The sequence below is a fragment of the Neovison vison genome, chromosome 1 (assembly GCF_020171115.1).
Source record: "Neovison vison isolate M4711 chromosome 1, ASM_NN_V1, whole genome shotgun sequence".
Lineage (NCBI taxonomy): Eukaryota > Metazoa > Chordata > Mammalia > Carnivora > Mustelidae > Neogale > Neogale vison.
This window is the reverse complement of record NC_058091.1, coordinates 69,218,959-69,232,433: the sequence shown is the minus strand read 5'-3', so window position 1 is coordinate 69,232,433 and position 13,475 is coordinate 69,218,959. Positions and strand designations below refer to the sequence as shown.

The 13,475-nt window shown below is 36.7% G+C and overlaps 1 long non-coding RNA gene across 1 annotated transcript in view; it reads left to right on the top strand.

Annotated features, from left to right (window-relative positions):
- LOC122906606 overlaps positions 1–13,475 on the top strand; it is a 137,048-nt gene that overhangs the window by 35,272 nt on the left and 88,301 nt on the right. The window contains exon 3 of the long non-coding RNA XR_006384570.1: positions 4,715–4,770. This is a non-coding gene — a long non-coding RNA (uncharacterized LOC122906606). The remainder of the gene's footprint in view (positions 1–4,714; positions 4,771–13,475) is intronic.

Sequence of the window (13,475 nt, the reverse complement as noted above, 5' to 3'; positions counted from 1 at the left end):
CTTAAAAAGAGTGACTTTGTTAGCTGAGTTCTGCTTTAACCAAGTTTTATTTTATTTGTTTATTACTTATTTTTTCAGGGGTTACTTCCACGACTAACTTAAAGTAACTTACAAAGAAAACCAAAAAGTCAGTAGTAACATGCAGTTAAGAATATAAAATTAAATTCTTAGATGTAACTGAGTAAAAGGTCTTCAAGACAAGGTGAAAACAAATACGAATACACAAGAAATAAATCGACCTTTTTGCTATTGCCCTGTTTCAAATTTTGCATTTAATTTGCTGAGCCAAATTTAAATTGAACTACCATTATTCCTGAGCAGAATGATTGTAATTCCAGAGTGTATTTAATTAAATAATACAACAAACATTTTTGGAATACCTTATTGAGTTGGTCATTACCTTGTACGTATCAGCCATTTATGTTAGAACATCTCTATTGTTATTTCTCAGCTCTCTCTGATTTGGTTTATTAATTTAATGGCAAATATTTTTGTAGTTTATTATACTCAGGGCAATGGGGGTGAGATATGGATTAGGCTTCTCCTATTTCACTGTGAATTACTGTTTGCTATAGAATTTTTTCTATTTTGATTTGTTTTGTTCTTGTAGCTATCTTTTATCAAATTAAGGAATTTCCCTTGTGTTCCTAATCTGTTGGATTTTTTTCTACTAAGAATGAATGCTGACTTTTATCAAATGATTTTTTTTCTGGACCTTTTGTGATGACCATGTGAGTTTGTTCTTTCTTTCTTTCTTTCTTTTTTTTTTTTTTCTGTGAGTATGTTGAATTTTATTAATATGTTCCAAATATTAAATTGTGCATTTCTGGGGCAAGCCAATCTTGGTTGTGGTGTTTAATTCTTTTTATGGACCATAGGATTTAGTTTGTTTATATTGTGTGTATGGTTTTTACAACCATGCTTATGGGAGACAGTGGCTTGTTCTTGGTGTATTTATTTCTTGTAAAATTCTTATCAGATTTTGACGTCAACATGCTGCCCACATAAAATGAGATTGTAAATATTCCCTTGTTTCTTTTCTCTGGAAGATGTTATATAATAACGGTATTATTTTTTCCTTGAAAGTTTTGTAGGAATCAAGGATTAAAGCTGAGCCTGGTACTTTTTCCTTGGGAAAGAAGTTACAAGTTTAATTTTTTTCATAGATGCAGTACTATTCAGTTTTTTTTTCTTTCTTGTGTCAGTTTTCACCCCTGCTTCCTTCCCTTCACTCTGCAATCTTTGTTATTCTGAGGCTTCCCTTCTCTTTTCATTATCTATCTCAGAAGGTTTTTTTTTTTTTTTCCCCTACAACAGTAGCTGTAGGTCTTCCTCATTCTTTTAATGGCCACCTAATATTCTGTAGTCTGAAATTACCATATTTTATTTAATGGATCCCCTGTTGAGGAATATTTAGATTGTATCCAAATTTTGACTGTTATAATGTAACAATCGTGTAAAACACATCACTGTACATGTATCTGAGTGTATTAAGTAGAAGTATTTCTGGTTCATCTTAGTTTTTTTCTCTTCTATTCCTTAGTAGTAACTAGATCCAGCATAAATAGTGGAAGAGGAATTATTGCTTATTTTCTTCTTAACATTCTAACAAGGCAGACTTAGACTTCTATTTTCTAAATGATACTTTTTGCATTCCATTACTGCCTTGGGGTATATAATCATCTCTGCTTTCATGACTTATTACTGCTCAGAGTCAATATCCTGCAATACCCTTTAATTGATTTGCACTCAATTTGTCTAAGTTTTTTCAGTGGAGGAATATCTACACAGGGTCAAAATTTTGTCCCCTTTGTCCAGCACTTTATCCTTAATGCTCGGTATAGAGTCTCGCAAGCAGTAGGTGCTTAAAAATGAATTATTCATAGAAACAGTGAGATGTAATGTTTCCAAAACCGTATCCATGGGCTGAAGGACATTCATTCCTTTATTTGGTGAGTGATTTTCAGGGGTGTGGTAACCAGTGGCATGTTAGGAGTTTAATTAAGATGCAAAGCTGAATGAGATATCAGGCCTGTGTCTCACAGACCCAAAGGAACAGGCACATAACAGGACAGTTGCAGCACAAATCACTGTTGTAATGGCAATGGGAGGCCCAGAAGAATGAGAGGGACCCTGCCTGAGAGGGATGTGGAAGGCTTGTGGAGGGAAAGATGCTTGAACTGGTTCTTAAAAGATGGTTCTGGTTCTCATGGAGAGAATGAGTAGAGTAGCATGTATAGGAGAACACTCACTACAGGCTTTAAGGTAGCAGAGCTTATCAGAAAACAATGGTTTAAACAAAGTCACGTTTGCTCACCAAGAAATCTGAAGGTAAGCATCAGTTGCTGGTTTTGGTTCAGTGTTTTGAGACTATCTGAAGCAAGATCTCTGTGCTTCCTTTCATATGTCCCTCATGGTTAAGTGGGGGCCACTGCAACTCAAGCCACCATGTTCAACTTCCAGGTTGGTAATAGAAGGGAGCATCCCAGAGCAATTAGTCGAATCTTTATCAAGAATGCAAAACTTGGGGCACCTGGGTGGCTTAGTGGGTTAAAGCCTCTGCCTTCGGCTCAGGTCATGGTCCCAGGGTCCTGGGATCGAGCACCACATCGGGCTCTCTGCTCAGTGGGGAGCCTGCTTCCTCCCCCCCCCCGCCTGTTAAATAAATAAATAAAATCTTAAAAAAAAAAAAGAATGCAGAACTTTTGGTGAGTGCTGTGAAATGTGTAAGCCTTATGATTCACAGACCTGTACCCCTGGTGGAAGTAATACATAATATGTTTATAAAATAATAAAAAAAAGGAATGCAAAACTTTCTCTGAAGATTGAAGTTTCTCTCTCTTTGGCCAGAACTCTGTTTCATGGCACTCACTTGACTGAAAGGCAGGCTGAGAAGTGCCATCTGGGCACGTTTATGTCCCCGAAACAATAGAGGTCTATTAGGGAAGGAGAAGGGAAAATGGCTTGGGCAGACAGCTAGCTGAGACCGTCATCAGTGTGACATTAGATATTATTCTTAGGAAAATACTTGTAATATAAAAGGTGATTTGGACTGCTTGACTTGGGTGACCAATATATTCTCCCTAGTCTAGTGGCCACAGTATCTCTATGGATTATAATTATGAAAAAACATGAAAGTGATATTAATGATGATTTATAGTTCAGTAATATCACTGGACTATATTTAAGGTACTTTTCTATTTGAATAAAGTTACAAAGCAATCACTAACTACAATATATGTTTAATAACTATCTAGGAATCATATCTTTATAATGTTAATTTCTTTAATTTCACTCACTGATTCATTCATTACATGTTTACGGGGCACTCCTATGTGCCAGATACTGTCCTGGGAGCTTGGGATCGGGCAGTGAGAAAGGTAGACCAGTCTCTGTTTCCATGGACCACAGAGTCTAGCTCGGGAGACGGCAATAAGCAGGAGAACCAATCAACAATATGATTACAGATTACACTATAGGATACTAGGAGAGAAACAGTGACAGCCATAGAGTGAGAGGGCATGAGGGGCAAGCTGCTATTTCAGATCAGGTGGCCTGGCCAGGAGAGGCTGTCCTGCAGCCGTAACCTTTGGGTTGAAAGGTGAGAATGAGCCAGAGTGTTTGTGTTGGGATAGGATGAGAGGAGCAGGTACAGAGACCAGAGGCAGGAAAGGGCCAGAAATGGGAACTTGAGGCTGGTGTGGGTATACAACGGGGGAGCAGGAGAATACCTGTGTTAAGTGAGGCAGGGGCCTTTCCATGCAGTGTCCATTGGGCCACTGCATAGGAGCTATGGAAGGCCTGAGCCAGGAAGGGGGTGGTCTGGTTTGTGTTTACAAAGGGCCCCCTGACTGCCATCTGAGAAGGGCTAGAGGGAAGCCAGATGGGAGGGAGGGGGATCTGTTGGTTAGAAGGCTCTGGCCCAGCTGAGAGACTGTGATGATTTGGATAAGGCTTTCAGAGGAAATGGAGCACAGGTGCCCATAGTTCAGCGGACCTAGAACTGACAGGACTTGCTGGAAATTAGGAAAAGCCTGGTTTATAAGTAGAACACGTTTAGTTTCATGTTACCTATAAACTCTTACGGCAGCATCTTAGCTGGCTTCTTGCAATTCTCCTTAACTCAACCTTCATCCACTGAAAGGTTATGTCTACTGGGATAAGTGGGTGTGGTTTTGGTCTTTTTTTGACTTAAAAGAAAACACAACAGGAAAGGATTTTTAACAGAATAATAATTCTAGCTTAATATTTGCCCTTGAAGATCTTGTATGTGTCCTTCATCCTAAGGGAAACACCTGCTTTTCTAACTTTCCCAGTTCACAAAAATTAATATCCAGGAAAGGAGATATAATCATCATTTTTTGTTTTAGTTAGAAGAGAGAGGAAAAGCAAAGTGTACCATCTCTCTTTAGAACTTCCTTATTATTCACAGCATTTATGTGAAATATAATAACCTGAAGAAAAGAATATGATTTTTATGTAATTTTATTTGAAATAAACTTAGTCTACACCAGGGAGTCCCTCAATTTAATGGGCACATAAATTATGTGGGGGGGTCTTGTGGAAATGAAGATTTTTGACTCAGTAAGCCTGGGTGGCCCCCAGACTTGGTTCTGAATTTCAACCAAGATCCCATCTGGTCTGCAAACTACTCTTGAATGGGAAGGATCTCAACTTTTCCCAGCTCTTAATCACTTATACTTAAATTTTTCAGTGTTCCAGTATCACCAGATTGGAAAAACCAACCCAAGAGAACTTAAAACATACTTGGTAAGTAGAAGAAATAAGAATGTTTTTCCCTTCTGGAAATCTTTTCTAGATTTGCAATTCACTTTCTGTCCCTGGTTTGAAAAAGCCTGGCATTCTGATTATTGTCTGGTATGTTCTTTACCCTGATGACTAAGAATCTAATTACACTCTAAATTGTGACTATTTCCCTAAATATTTCCAGCTGCTTTCAAGATGAACTCTATAACATCACTAGAAAAAGACTCCTTGGCTTTTTGGGAAGCTTACAATATGATCCCAAATAGCTTTCTTTCAACATGTGATGTTCAGAAGACCACAGAATTTTAGGGTACCTTTTCAAATTAACATAAATCATACATGGTTTTCTTATGAAAGCATTTCTTTCAAAATGACCCACATTTTGACAAAAAAAAAGAAAAAAAGCATGTATCAGTTTAGACAAGATTTTGGCCTAGGAGAGAACTTAACTCAGAAACCTTATTTGGGAATGATGAATTTTAATATTCTCTGTCTCAATAAAAATAGTTGCTTAGTATACACTCTAAACTAGTTGTAAACCAAAGGGAAGGGCCTATTTAAATAATAAACTTAAGTACTAAGTTTCAAGTGCCAGAATGTTAAAATTGAAGTCAAAATTATTTCATCAAGTGGTGTCTGGGTAGCTCAGTCAGTTAAGCATCTGCCTTCAGCTCAGGTCATGATCTCAGAGTCCTGGGAGGAGTCCCATGTCCTGCTCCCTGCTCAGTGGGGAGTTTGCTGCTCCCTCTCCCTCTGCCTGCTGCTCCTTCTTCTGTGCTCTCTCTCTTTCTCTCAAATAAATAAAATCTTTAAAAGAAAAATTAATTCATCAAAAAATGTTTTATATAAGCCAGTATGTTATGAATACTCAGAATGTAATTTTTTTGGACAAAAATATGGCTTTTCAAAGTCTTATTACTCCAAAAAATATGCTAATTCAAAAAGACATCCAAGTACCTAATTATTTAAATGTTATTAAAGTTGGGATTTACAAAAAATATATCTAGGCAAGTAGTATTTACTCAGCTAAAAACATGACAGCAAGATATCCCTCCTGGTATTACATTTTTATTCATCTTTTTCCAAGTTCTATTCATTTTATGCCTCTTCTACATTTTAATATTTTATTTTAAGCATAGAAAAGATTATATGTAAAAATGAGTAATTTATAAAGCATATTTTCAAAGTAATGCCTGTGAACCCATCCCCTCCTTAAGAATTAGAAAAATACCAATACATTTTTATTCTTATCCAACTCTTGTTTCTTCCCCCAGAGGTGATCTCTATGCTGAATTTTTCATTAATCATCCTTTTAAAAAAAAAAATAGTTTTAGTGAGACACCTGGGTGGCTCAGTTGGTTAAGCATCTGCCTTTTTGGTTCAGGTCATGATCTCAGGGTTCTGGGATGGAACCCCATGTTGGGCTTTCTGCTCAGTGGGGAGTCTGCTTCTTCCGCTCCCCCTGTGTGCAGTTTCTCTTTCTCTCTCTTGCTCTCTCTCAAGTAAATAAATAAGATCTATAAAAAATAATTTTACTATGTAGACATATGAATTGAAATAAGATATTATTTAGTTCCTTGTTTTTTGAGCTTTGTAAAAATAGTTTCATAATGTATGTATTTAGTCTTTTTCTACTTGATACTGTTTCTAAGATAATACATATTAATGTCTAGTGGTAGGTTATTCTTTTCATCGTTGTGGAATATTAACTTTGAGAATGTATGAAATTTCTCCACTTTTTTGGAAGTGGATATTTGGTTTCCATTTTTTTTTATATTATTATGAAACATGCCTCCCTGAACATTCTAGTACTCCTGATGCACAGAGATTTTCTACGTTGTGTATATTTTGGAATGGAATAGCAAATGATCAACTTTCCAAAACAGTATCATTATTTTCCACTGTACAATTTTTATCTTCCTCTAACTACTGTATAGAAATTTCCATTGATCCATATCTTGGCTGTTAGTTGTCTTAGTTTTTATCAAAAAATAGGTATAATATTGTTATTTTAATTTGAAGTTACTTGACTATTGCTAGAGTTGATCATTTTTTATATGTTTATTGACCATTTGTCTTTCCCCCTCTGTGATATACTTATTCATTCTTTTGCTTACTTTTCTTAGGGTTATTTGCTTTTTTCTTGATATATTTCACTTTTCATTTAAGGACTTTATTACTTACTTATTTTTCCCCTGGTTACTTTCTAAATGGAGAATACATCTAATCTCATATTAGGTATGGGTTCTCTTGGTAGTGGCAGGGTAGCTCAGATCATATCAGCATTCCATTGATAACAATTACACACACATACACACAATATACACATAATTTTATACACATACAGATGCATATGCACATGTTGTGTTTGTGTTTGTGTATATGTGTGTGTATATATATATATATACATATATGTATATACATATATATATATATATAAAATCAACTACTGAAACTACTGGAGGACGAACAAAGGTGGGCGGAAACTGGAGAAGCATTGGTACTTGGAAATAGAATAGTGCCCAGTGAGCTTTTTCATAGTTAGTACTTGTCACTTGAGGGCAGCTCCAGTCAGCACTGTGTTCAGGGTTACCATAATGACTGGAGATTGAGGGTGAAAATCCCAGAAAGGAGAGAGACACAGAAGGAGAGTCCCAGATTCTGCATGTTAACTCCATCCAAATATCTGGTTGACTTATGACGTGTGCATATGTGGTAGGTAACAGCAACCCAAGACTGGAGGAATTGAACAGAGAGTTCAGCTGCTGACCACCACCTTGGGGCAAATAGTTTGGAGTTTAAGTTTGCCAAGGTATCTTGTTGTGAAAACTAATAAAACATCAGTAATCTCCAGAGAAATATAGTGTATTCTGTACAGGATTCAGGTTGCAAAACAAAATGACCAAATATGAGGAAAACAGAAAGTGATACCCATACTAAAGAACAAAGATAAGCAGTGGAGAATTGCTCCAAGAAACTGGAATTAACAGACAAGATTTTAAAGCAGCTCTTACAACTATTTAGAAATGTAAAGAAAAATATGATCACAATAAGTTAGTAGAGGAAATTTCAACAGAGAAATAGAAATTCTAACAAAGAACCAAATGGAAACTGTAGAAATAAAAAATATAATATCCGAAAGGAAGAAGAAAAACTCACTGGGTGGGTTTAAGAGCGAATTGAAGATGACAAAAAGAATCAATGCATTTGAAGATACATAATAGCAATTGTTCAATCTAAATAACAAAGAGGGAGAAGATTTAAAATAAAAATGAACAAAGACTCTGTCACTTGTAGGACAATATCAAAAGGTCTGAAAAACAGTCTGAGGGGTTTGAAGTGGCGGGGGGGTGGGAGGTTGGGGTACCAGGTGATGGGTATTATAGAGGGCACGGCTTGCATGGAGCACTGGGTGTGGTGAAAAAATAATGAATACTGTTTTTCTGAAAATAAATAAATTGGAAAAAAAAAAAGGTCTAACATGAACGTAAGTGGAATCTGAAAGGAGATAGAAAACAATGCAGAAAAGATTTGAGGAAACAATGACCTAAAAGTTCTTAAATTTGATGACAGTTATATTTGATGGTGTTGCCAAAACTTATCAGTTCTGTTGCCAGAAATCTCTATGAATGCAGCCTCTTTTCTGTCCTCATGCTCTCATTCATTTGCAGCAGCCTCCTACTTTGTCACCTGGAGACCAGCTTTTCCCAACTTTAGTGTATCATTCACATTGTCACCATAGTTATCTATCTAAAATTAATCTTTTTCTAAATCAAAGCTAATAATGACATTATAAACTAAGACAAAATCTTAACTCCTTAGCATGGCCTTTATGCTAGGACTCAATCTATAACTCCTGTCTCAGGACAAATATCCTTTTATACCTTCACGCCAGCTCACACTGGTGCCTTAGTGCCCTTACCTCTCTTTCTCTTTTCTAGTATGTCTTTGGTGAAGTCCTCTTCAGTAGCACAGTTAGGGTTAGTGTCTGTTCTCCGTGTTTCCATAACACATGATAAGCATCACTATTAGATCATAAAGCTGGAGAGAAAGAGACTGCACTATATACACCTCTAATTCAGGGACTTTTCCTCCTTGTTTCTGACATACAGAGACACTTGTTGCTGACATAAAGTAGGTGCCAATTACGTACATGTTGACTAAATAGACTATCTGGTAAAAGTTGTATTATCTATATCAGTACGAATTATGTTGGATCATAGGAAACCTCTGATATTTGACAATTTCTGAGTATAAAAATAGCAATTTCCTATGGTTAACCTACATGCATGAGGGAGCTTATAACTGTTAATAGATTAAGACAATTGGAGTTTTATATTCCACTTCTATTAACATTAATCAGGAAATTATACCAAATGATACCAAGAAATTGTCTGACTCAAACCACTACCTTTGGGCATGTGACATATTCTTGTGCAGAAGGAACCCTGAGAAATTACTTGCCCAAGGTTTGCAGAGCAATTAAGTGGTTGAGCATGCTGATAAATGTGAAAATAGGAGTTTAAAAAGTCATTTCATTAATATATAATATTTAAGTAAGTACCTGCTCTCTTTTCAGTGATGATAAGTGACCCATACCTATTCCTCTTTTCTAACTTTATTTTTCTCAAAGTATTGTTATGAAAGTTTTCAGACATACAGGAAAGTTAAAAGGATTGTGCAGTGAAAGCACAAATACTAATTTTAATGAGTAAAGCTGTGAAAAATTATTATGTCCATATTGGTATACAACCCTGAACTAGAAGATATAGTAATCTATTTTAAGGGGAGAACTAACAAGTATAGGTAAAATACAAAACTAAAAATAAAATCACGCTAATACTCTAAAACGATATACTATAGTAGAGTGGATTATTTTATAATATTTTTTATTAGTTTCTTTATCAATTGAGAAATTTCTATAAAATCAAAACAATATAGTTTAATCACTTTTAAAAATAAGTTTGAATTTGAATTCAAGATATGAGCAAGCTTTTAGCTACGTATGTTCTAAGATGGTGCTGGGCACTGGATTTGGTGCCTTAGTTTTCTCTGGGATACAGATCGAGTCAACTTTATGCCTATCTACCTTTAAAGTCAATGATTTCCCAGCTCAGTAATCCTGGCTGATTCATATTCATGTAATGACCAAGTCCATAACTACAGAATGATTTATTGGGTCTTTATTTCCATTTCCTTTTGGTCTATAATCATTTCCCAAATATCTGTTGAACTCCTACTATATATATAATGAGCATCATACTAGGGTTATAGAAGCAAATTAAATAGATAGAGCCCTAATATTCATGGTAGTTAGCATTTAGGAAGGCAAGCAGACTTGAAACAATTTTATAAGTTACTAAACAAAGAATTTATTACAATTTTGATAAATCCCATCCACTATCATTAGCAGTCATTGTGGGTCAGTGGAAATATAAGCACATCCTAAGGCTAGAGTTAAAATCTGTTCCTGTAATCCTCTCACCTGTGTGTTGAATCTCTAACATGCCAAGTTTCTGATTCTGAGATGGTAATTAAAAAGCAATAATAAAACTTTTTTGACTTTTTTTTTTTTTTTTAGTTTAGAGAAAAATACAGTTTTGTCATACAAAACTCTTTTTAAGAATTTGTCAAACAGAAGTGTAAATTAGAAATTGACCAACATTTCTATCTATGCACAGATCAGTAATTGTCCTAAAATTCCCTTCTGGTGCATTTCTTTGGGCTATCTCAGAACGGATAGCCTAACCACATCCCCTCTTGCAGGTGAGCACATGAGGTCTCCCAAGCCCTCATATCTGTGTCCTTTCATAAGCTTTTGAAAACTGTCCAGCTGAGTGTGAGCTATGAGAGGTGGCCAGGGAGTGTACCTCCTGGGGTGTGGGTGGGGATTGGGGTAAAGAGAGCTATAAAACAGGATAAGGTTGTCTTAAATTTCATTACTCCAGGTGGATCTCTCTTCTAATTATAACTTCCTTCCCTCTTGAGACTTGACTTTGGGACAGTTTGTTGTGAGGATATCAGAAGTGCTGGGAGGTTGGAGGCTGTTTTTTTCCAGGCACTTATGGAGTTTTGTGTCCCTACCTCCCAGAATCCCGAACACTTATGGCTCTGTAAGTCCTCAGTTAAGATATCAGGTCACTGGATCAGCAGCCACTGTTAAGTGTTGGTAGAAGACACTCTATACTCTCTTCAGTAATTTACTAGCCAATTATTGTGGTTTGAATTGTGTTCCCCAGAATGATATGTTGAAGTCCCAGTCTCTGGAACCTGTGAACATGACTTTACTTGGAAATAGGGTCTTTGCAGATATAATCAATTTAGGATGAAGTCACATTGGATTGGTGTGGGCCCTCATCTAATGACCGGTAACTGGTATCCATATAAGAAGAGGGGCATTTGGACATGGACATACACAGGAGAGAAAGCCAGGTAAAAGCAGAGGCAAAGATTGGAGTGATGCATCTACAAGCCAAAGAACATGAAGGCTTGCCAGCAGTCACCAGAAGTTAGAAGCTAGGAAGGATTCTTTTCCCAAAGCCTTCAAAGAGAGGATGGTTCTGCCAACACCTTGATTTTGGACTTCCATCCTCCAGAACATTGAGAAAATAAGTTTCTGTGGTTTGTCACAGTTTGTTTGTCACAGTAGTCCTAGGAAACTAATACACCAAACAGTAGACAAAGAATCATCTGAATCTTAAGATGAAGACCAGAAATGTTTCTGTCTTTCCATATCCCTTCAGATCTAAGCAGGAGCTCTCTCCCAACCTGTGGAGCATCTAGTAAAGTTTAATCCTCTACCACAGTCCTTCCTGTGCAAGTGCTCCAGGACAAATCAGGCATCCCTCCTGGGACTTGGACAGGCAGGCTACAGAGGTTTTATCTGTCCTGCTCCAAGTGTATCCATAGGTCTCCTGAGGTGAAGTCTGCTCCAGGAGATCCTGGTTGTCACCCAGGTCACCCAGCCTCCCACCGGAGGCCTGTGGTCAGGCCAACCACAGGCAGCAATTCCTGACCTCAGAAAGCCTTCTGTGCACCTCCAGCTCTTCTAGCTTGTCCCCTGCAGCCAGACTCTTGTATTATTTCCTAAATTACAGACCAGAAAGGACAAATGTATTTTGGAGTAGTGTAGTGTTGCACTTTTATACACACACACACACACACGTACACATACACACACACATGCATGCAAGTAGACATGTATATGTATATTTTACTCCCTGTTCAAATGTTTTTACTGACTCCCTCTTCCTTGGTGAGTAAAATCTAAAACAAGCTCTTAGCCTGACATTTAAGATTAGTCAGTATATTGCCCGACCACTCCCTTTATGTAATCTGTAATCTAGCTAAGCTCTCACACTGAACCACTTCCCATCTTTCAAAACCCAGATCAAATATTAACTCCCACGAGAAGGTAATCTTTCCTCATTTCCACAACCTATTTTGAATGACCATAATACTTTGTTTTTGCCATTCTAATCATGTTACTCATTGTATTGTGTGTTGTTGTACACTTGTCTGGCCCTTTTGCCTGGCAGGAAGAAAGCCTGTTGCTATTAAAAGTGAGATTGATAGCACAGTACATTGTGGAAAATGAAAGCATAGCCTTCTTGGAGTGTTTTCATATGCAGAAGGGTCTTCAGTGGTGCTTTCATTGCTGTAGTAGCTAACACTTACTGAGGACTTATTCTGTGCCAGGCGATGAGCTAAGCATGTTACATAAATTATTTTAGGTTTTTCCACTAATGTACACCAACTTCCTCATTTATCTTTGTGTCCAGCATAGCACATGGCATGGTTGTAGGTACGCAATAAGCATTTGCTGAAAGGTAAATCTAGAAGGCAGATGCATGGAGAACATGAGAACTTCTGAGCCTTTTCTCTTGATCTCAGTAGATATGTCACCTTTATGAAAGTTATGACTGAGTTGATCTGTTAGGGAAACTACTCTAACATAAATCTCTATCTTGGAGTATTTTCTAAACTAAAGAAGATTATGAGTGATGCTGTGATAATGAAGCAAGATTATAAATCATTTTGTCATTCTAAATCTTCCTATTTTAGTGTCCCTCTATGTATATGGGACACAAATCTAAAATAAAGTCTGGATTATTTTAAACCATGGTCCTTGTGATACATGCAGAAAAACGTACTGAAAGCCATATTCAAAATGCAGAGTATGAGCTCTTACATGTTTAATCCCACCATTTTTTGTATGACTGTATGGACAACTAATATATGCAACTCTAAACTATAGCTATAAAATTTTTCCATAAGAACTGAAATTGTATGTTGTGAACATTGGTATAAAGAACTAAGCATGTATGCCTTTCAATAACCTTTTCTTTTCTGTCATGTCCCAGCATCACAAACATGGCCACTGTGCAGAGCTTAACACAACTCACAAAAGACCCTAAAAACCAAGCCACCTTGTGGACTTGGCATCAAATTCAGATGATTTTGAAAAGCATTTCCAATCTTCTGTTCTTTTTGTTTGTTTGTTTTTTCTTTCTTACTTTATATTTCTTTCCATAAGAAAGCTGGGTCTGACCTATTTTTAGGATTTGGCCCATGGAATTGAACTTGGTGGTTTTAGTTTCACTGTTGTTGTTTTTCTTCTTTTAGGTAAAAAAATAAAACATAGGAGTCGTGGCTGCCATGACTAGAAAAGCACTAAGGCTTTCTTCCTTTAATTATACACTTACAGG